The sequence below is a fragment of the Nicotiana sylvestris genome, chromosome 5 (assembly GCF_000393655.2).
Source record: "Nicotiana sylvestris chromosome 5, ASM39365v2, whole genome shotgun sequence".
Lineage (NCBI taxonomy): Eukaryota > Viridiplantae > Streptophyta > Magnoliopsida > Solanales > Solanaceae > Nicotiana > Nicotiana sylvestris.
Genome location: NC_091061.1, coordinates 11,647,127 through 11,653,939, shown reverse-complemented (window position 1 = coordinate 11,653,939; position 6,813 = coordinate 11,647,127).

Sequence of the window (6,813 nt, the reverse complement as noted above, 5' to 3'; positions counted from 1 at the left end):
CTCTTTTTATTTCTTCTTTTGATACAATTGTGAGCACGTGATTTTTGCCTTACGAAAAACTACTCCAAAATAAATCAAAATAAATTTCTTTTACTGTGTAATTTCTGAATTTGCGTGGTGTTAAATATTTGTTTATGTCCGTAAAATGTTTGCTTTGTTATAATTAAACAAAATAAAAATAAAAATACATGTTTCATTTATATCTAGGATTTAAGTATGCATTTAATTAAGTTAATTTAAATAAAATCATAAAAATATGCATTTTGTTCTATTTTTTTCCACTGTGTGATTAATGTTGTCTATGTGTTAATAGTTGTTAAAAAGGTAGTTAATATCTTTGTAAGAGTAATTTTGTTTTTATAATTTTAATTAAGATTTTGTTATTTAATAATGAAATTAGAAATTAGAAAATAAAAAAAAAATAAAAAAAAAATAATACAAGTTGCACAAAATTGGACCTAGATTAAAATCCAGGCCCAAAACATTAAATCCCCCCCACAGCCCAATCCGAACAGCCCAAGTCTGACCCAGTCCCAAGCTAAGACCAAACGACGTCGTTTGGTCACCTCGCATCAAGGGCCGTTGGATTAAATTCAACCAACGGTCAAGATCCCCTGCCCTTACCCGCAACCCATAACCCGATCCATTAACCCGATTCAGTCCGACCCCAACTTTAAACCAAACGACGTCGTTTGGTTTAATGAATTAATCCTGGCCTTTCATCTTGCTTGATCGGACGGACGATATCGATCCACCCCACCCCTATATAAATCCCAAACCCTTACCCCGGCCCCTAACTAAACACCCCCCCATCCTCTCCTGTTCATCGTCTTCTCAAACAGACCCCTAACCCTAGCCGCCCCTATTCCCCTTCGCCTGAAACCCGGCGGCATCAACGCCGCCGGTCACCAAAGTAACACCCCAGAACCCCCTGAGCCTCCTCTATCCAAATATGTTATCTGCTTGGTTCGAATCTCCCTGAAGGTTCTCGAATCTTCATTTGAAGATTCGAGCCAAGTTCAGATCTAAACCAAACAACATCTAGTTAACACCATAGCTTCCCCTAGTCATCCCAAGTATGGATCTGTTGGTTGTTTGGCTCGAACCAGTTCGGAACTTCTCGAATCTTCTTTTGAAGATTCGGACCAAACAAGGACGAACTCAGATCCGTTTCAAACTAACACCAAATGACCCCTAGGCTACCCTCACCCTTGTGTCATGTTTGGTTCTTCTCGAATCTGACCAGAAATGGTTAAATCCCAAATCAAGTTTTTAAGAACCCTAAAAATACCAAACTTCCGGATTCTGTTCAGATTAAGTAAAGATTGAGGTTCAATCGACCTTAGTCGAAGTATTTTCAGTGGAAAATACTTCGACTAAGGTCTGTTTGATTTCAAACAAAAATCCGAAGCCGAGTTGAGTTCGAGTCTGATTAAAATTTAGAGGTATTTTTCTATTTATTTTGTGTATTCTACGTGTATTGTTGTTTGTATTAATAGCTTGTTAATTTTTTATATTTGTGTTTTGATTAATTCTGTCATTTCTGTTTCTTACCTATCTACTTGATCAAAATATGAAACTGTTTCAGTTGGTTGTGATTGTTCATAATGTAAGTAATCGACTCGATTAAGTTCGTCGATTAGTTATATTATGAATTCTCATTTATGATAAAGATAAAAAAAACAGTCTGCTTCTATTATTTTAGGCCAATTATGGACAAATGTTGTAAATAGTCTACTGATTGATACTTGCCAATTAAATCATGTTTGTTTATAAATCAGTAAGTTCATCAAGTAGGTGTTATGTATGATTTGTGAACATTAAGTTCAGGGCAGTGTCAATACTGACAGTGTTCCTGCATTTGTTGCTCTTTGTTCGATTTTGAATTTCAGTTGAAATGTTCTTTTGAGTTCTGTGTATTGTTAATATGTTTGGATGCAAGTTCAGTGTTCAATCTGAATTTAGCTCTTGTACATCAGCTATTGCATTTCCCTGTTTATCATAATATGTAAAGACAGAATGTTTGTTTGATTTAGGAATTGGTTATTAGCTGCTAAACAGGATTAATTCAGATAATTTGGTTAAGGTTTAAGCAGTTTTGGTCTGGGGCAGTAATAACAGTAGTATTAAGGGATTTTCAGTGGGTATTTGAGAAATGAAACAGTAGGGTAATATAATAATAATAGTGTGCTTATAATGGAATGTTAGTGGCTATAATTTAGGAGATAATGGGAAACAAAGGGTAATAAAATCCTGGAAATCAGGAAAAAGTTCACTCAATGGGATTTAAAGTAGTTAAAAGCAGATTTTAGATATGATTTTCTGTTTTTAAAAGATAAAAGAGGGTCCAGGCAGCACTAAAAGAAAGGAGGCATACCTATATAAATACAGGGGCAGATTTCAGGAACAGGGGGGGGGGGAAGTTAGAGAAGATTTTAAGAAAGAAAAAGAAAAGGAGAAGGAAGAGATTTTTAGGATTAAGATTCTGAAGAAAGGAAAAGAACTCAGATTTTGTTTAAAAGGAAAGAGAGGAAGAAAACAGAAAGAGAAATAGAAAAGAGAACATTCACACACACACACAATCTGAAACAAAAAAATCAGAAATAAGGAATCCGCAACAGAAAGAAACTGAAATCTGAAATGCATTCTTTCTGGAATCTGTCCGTTGTTTGCCTGTGAATGTTATTCAGAAAATCTGAAATTTCCTTAAGTCTCTGTCACTGTTCATCTGGTTCAACGGGTCTTATTCAGACTTGCTGTGTCATGGGTATATTCTACTGATTTTGTTATTGCTGCTACTGCTGAAATTTACTCCTTCTACCTTCATTTTCAGGTATATATATCCTTTTAAATTCTATGTTGGAAAGAGTTTCAGCATGACAGATAAATGAAGTTTGAATTGTAATAATGTCTGTTATTCATTGGAGCTCTTTAATTAAAAATTCAGTTTTGTTTCTTGATCAAATAAGAAATATATGTTGATAGGATGATTGTAATTTAAATATCCTTCATTGAAGACTGTGTAAGTGTTGTAATAAGATTAATTTTCTAAATTTTCATTGAAGTATAGTTATGATTGAATTGTTAAGGTAAGGAATATGACAGAAAGTTGGTTATTAGTTAAGTTCTATGACATTGTTAGTCAGGTATAGAACATTCTGAAATATCAAGGAAAATATGCTATCAGTTTATTTTGTTAGTTAATTCAATGTTGTTTAAAGCTAGATGATGATTGGTTGCAATTAATTATCTTTTGGCATAACATTGGTCGTGTTCATAATCTATAGTTGAAAGACGAGTTAGTATAATCCATTATGTTTATGATGTCAAATATGATAAGTAATATTGTATGCAATATTCATTTTTATTTAGTCAGTTAGACTTGTTCTCGTTCTTAATAATAAAAGGGTTTATGAACTTGTACGATTCGAAAGTTAATGGTTGTAATAATTCATATAGATCTAGAATCAAATGGGTTTGATTACATATATAATTCAATCATAGGCATAATTGATTAAGTCAATTTCGTCTATTGGATCAAAACAAGTATATAAAAGTAAGATATAAATTGCAAAACTTTATATCAATGGTAATTAGAATAGAACTTGCACTAATTAATAATAACAAAAGTTCTTAAAAATATTCTTTCCTTTATAATTCATTTCAGTTTTATATACAATTCATTCGTTGGCATATATATGTTTTATAATTGTCACAAATAGTGTTAATCATATTTATCCTTTCAATAAGAGTTTGAATAGTCTTGGGATGAACATAATTAATACTCGGAAGTTATAGTCAACAGGCAGCATAAAATTTTTTTGTGAATTTCTTTTAAAAGAATTTAAAGACACCCCCTTTAATATGAATTTCTTAGCATTTTCATATAAAATGTGTAGATACAACAAATAATTTGTGGAAAAATCCTTAATATCATTGCAAAATATTTTTGCGCAATTAGGGATACGTTCGCGTACCTTGATTATATTTAAAAAAAAAAAGAGCAAAAATTCGGATTATGCGTACGCGCAATTTCGAGCGAATATTTAATAAAAGGATTTTTTTTAAGGTGTCAAGTTAATTTCATAAAAACCCGCGATGTGCGGTTCAATATTTAAGAAAAACAAATATTCTTGATTCAACACAATCTCGAAAAAAAAATGATTGCTTAATATATTATCAAAAGTTATTGGGTACACGTACGCGTGACACAATTCCGCATTTTTAAATTTGTAACACGAATATACGTACGCGTAATTCGATTCAAAGAAGGGTCCTTAATCATAATAAGTAAAAGCGGTAGAAAAATCACGTAACAAAAAGTATTTAACAAAATTCAAGATAATTAAGTCAATAATAAAAACAGTTAAGCGACCGTGCTAGAACCACGGAATTCGGAAATGCCTAACACCTTCTTCCGGATTAACAGAATTCCTTACTCAGGATTTCTGGTTCGCAGAATAATAAACAGAGTCATATTCTCCTCGATTCAGGGATTATAATTGGTGACTTGGGACGCCTTAAAATTCCCAGGTGGCGACTCTGAAACAAATAAACAAATCCCGTTTCGACTGTCCTTCAATTGGAGAAAACTCCCCACGCGCCCCGCGGGCGCGGCGAAAAGGAGGTGCGACAACAATGACTATTTATTTCAACTGTGTATTTTTATTTTTTTTAGGTAAAATCTATAAAACAAAAAATATATTTTTAGAGCACCATAATTTAGAGCTATATAAAAAATTATAGCCAAAATAATTAATTTCAAACTATGTATTTTTATAACTTTTTAGATGCCTTGACTATTTATTTCAATTGTATAAATCTTTATTTTCATGTCAAATTCAAAAAAAGATTAACTAAAACTTTATTATTTTTAACCAAATAAAACAATTTAGCCTAAATAATGTAGTTCTATCCAAATTTTATTATAAATTGTATTCGAAAAAAATTATCTAAAAAGGTAACATACTTAAAAAGGTAAAAGTATATTTTATTTTTTTAAAAAACGCCACATATACAGAAAAATCCACGTGGCAGGCGAGTGCACCTACACAATTTGCTATATCAGCGTCCAGGGGGGTAATGACTCTCAAAAGGCCTAGTTGAGGGGGTAATTAAGACCACAAATAGTTTAAGGCTGTAAATAATAATTTGTGACAAATTTAGAAGGGTGATAAGATATTTTACCTATAATTTATCCTAAATCAATAAGAATTTTCTCTCTACTTTTCTATGCAATACTCTTCTCTTCTTTTAATGTTTTATAACACCGTCCTATTTGTTCAAGAAAGCTTTGCTTGGTATGCATTGCCTACGTACCTAAAATAAATAAATAGAAGTCTTATCTATTTAATATTTGAACTTTTATATGAGGTATTTCATACAATTTAACGTATTTTACCACGCTACAGATTCGGTTGAAATCTCATCAAACCCATCAAAACAAAACAAAATTGTGTTTAGTCAAGAAAAAAGTTTCAAAACATACGCGCGAAAACATAATAAAAATGAGCCTAGTGCACAAAGCATCTCACATTCACGTAAGATCCGGAGAAGGACGGTACCTCAAGGAGTGTGATGTAGGCAACCTATCCTAATGCAAGTATCAATAGCTAATTCCACAACTCGAACCTGCGGCTCCCCTGCATTATGCTAGAACATATTGTAGACATGAAATATATAGTCAAACTTCATCTTTTCTTTAAAAATTTAAAATTTTGAATCAGGAGGAAATAAGTTCTTTTCCGAAATTTTTGTGTATTTAACAAGAACCATTACGATCTAAATGGTCATTGCAATATAGATTAAAATCAACTTCCTTTAGGGCATGGAATTGGAAGGAAGCCATGGTTTTAGCCAAACATCCAATGATCCAAATATATGTATATATAGCACCCTTCTTATTGCTTTTGTGGTTGATTAGTCTAGAATTATAGAAGCAGAAATCGGACCAACATAGAAGTGGGAAAAGAGGAAGTAGAAGAGAAGAGATTACTCAATGAATTTAAATCTTATGTACTAATAGTTTAAAAATATTTATATAATCAGATCACTTAAAAGGTAATTGATAAATTAACAAAAATAATCACTAACTTGATATAGAGGCTGATCCAGAAATTTGAATTAATGGGTTTTGGATTTTAGAAAAGGTTTGTTCTGGATAAATTATTTATACATATTTAATAGATTTCTTAACATAAATACAGTTTTTGGCAAAAGTTATCAAGTCCTACCCAATTTGTAGCTAAAACTCTAGCATCGTCTCTGATATAATAGATTAAATTATACTGATAGTACAAAAATAATCTAAGTGTGCTTGTCAAAAAAGGTCATGCAATGATGCACTAACATCATATATGTCTATGGCTAATACACCTTAATTATAGGCTAAAGTATGGCTCCTTAAGCTGTGATTATGACCTTCGCATGTTCATACTTTATTCAAATTACTATGATTAAGCTGTTTTAATCATTCCTACAACAAAATATCTGTATTAATTACAAGCTTCCATTATATTTGCCTAACCTATAGTTCTTCACTAAGAATCAAACATTCTCTTCTCCATTTTCTTGTTTTCTCTTCAGTAGAAAAATAATGGATGAGAGCAGGAAAATAAAACTCAGTCCACTGTTTTTCACAGTCTTGTTTTCATTTTTTATATTTTATGAACAATTTGTGATGGTTAAATCAAGAGGGTGTTGTGGAATAGGCTGGGCCAGCCCAATAACAAGAGGTGAAATAAAGCCCAAGAAATTTTTTGGTCAGAAATTTGAAGGAATATTTTCAGAGGATATCAAAGCTAAAGAGGATTA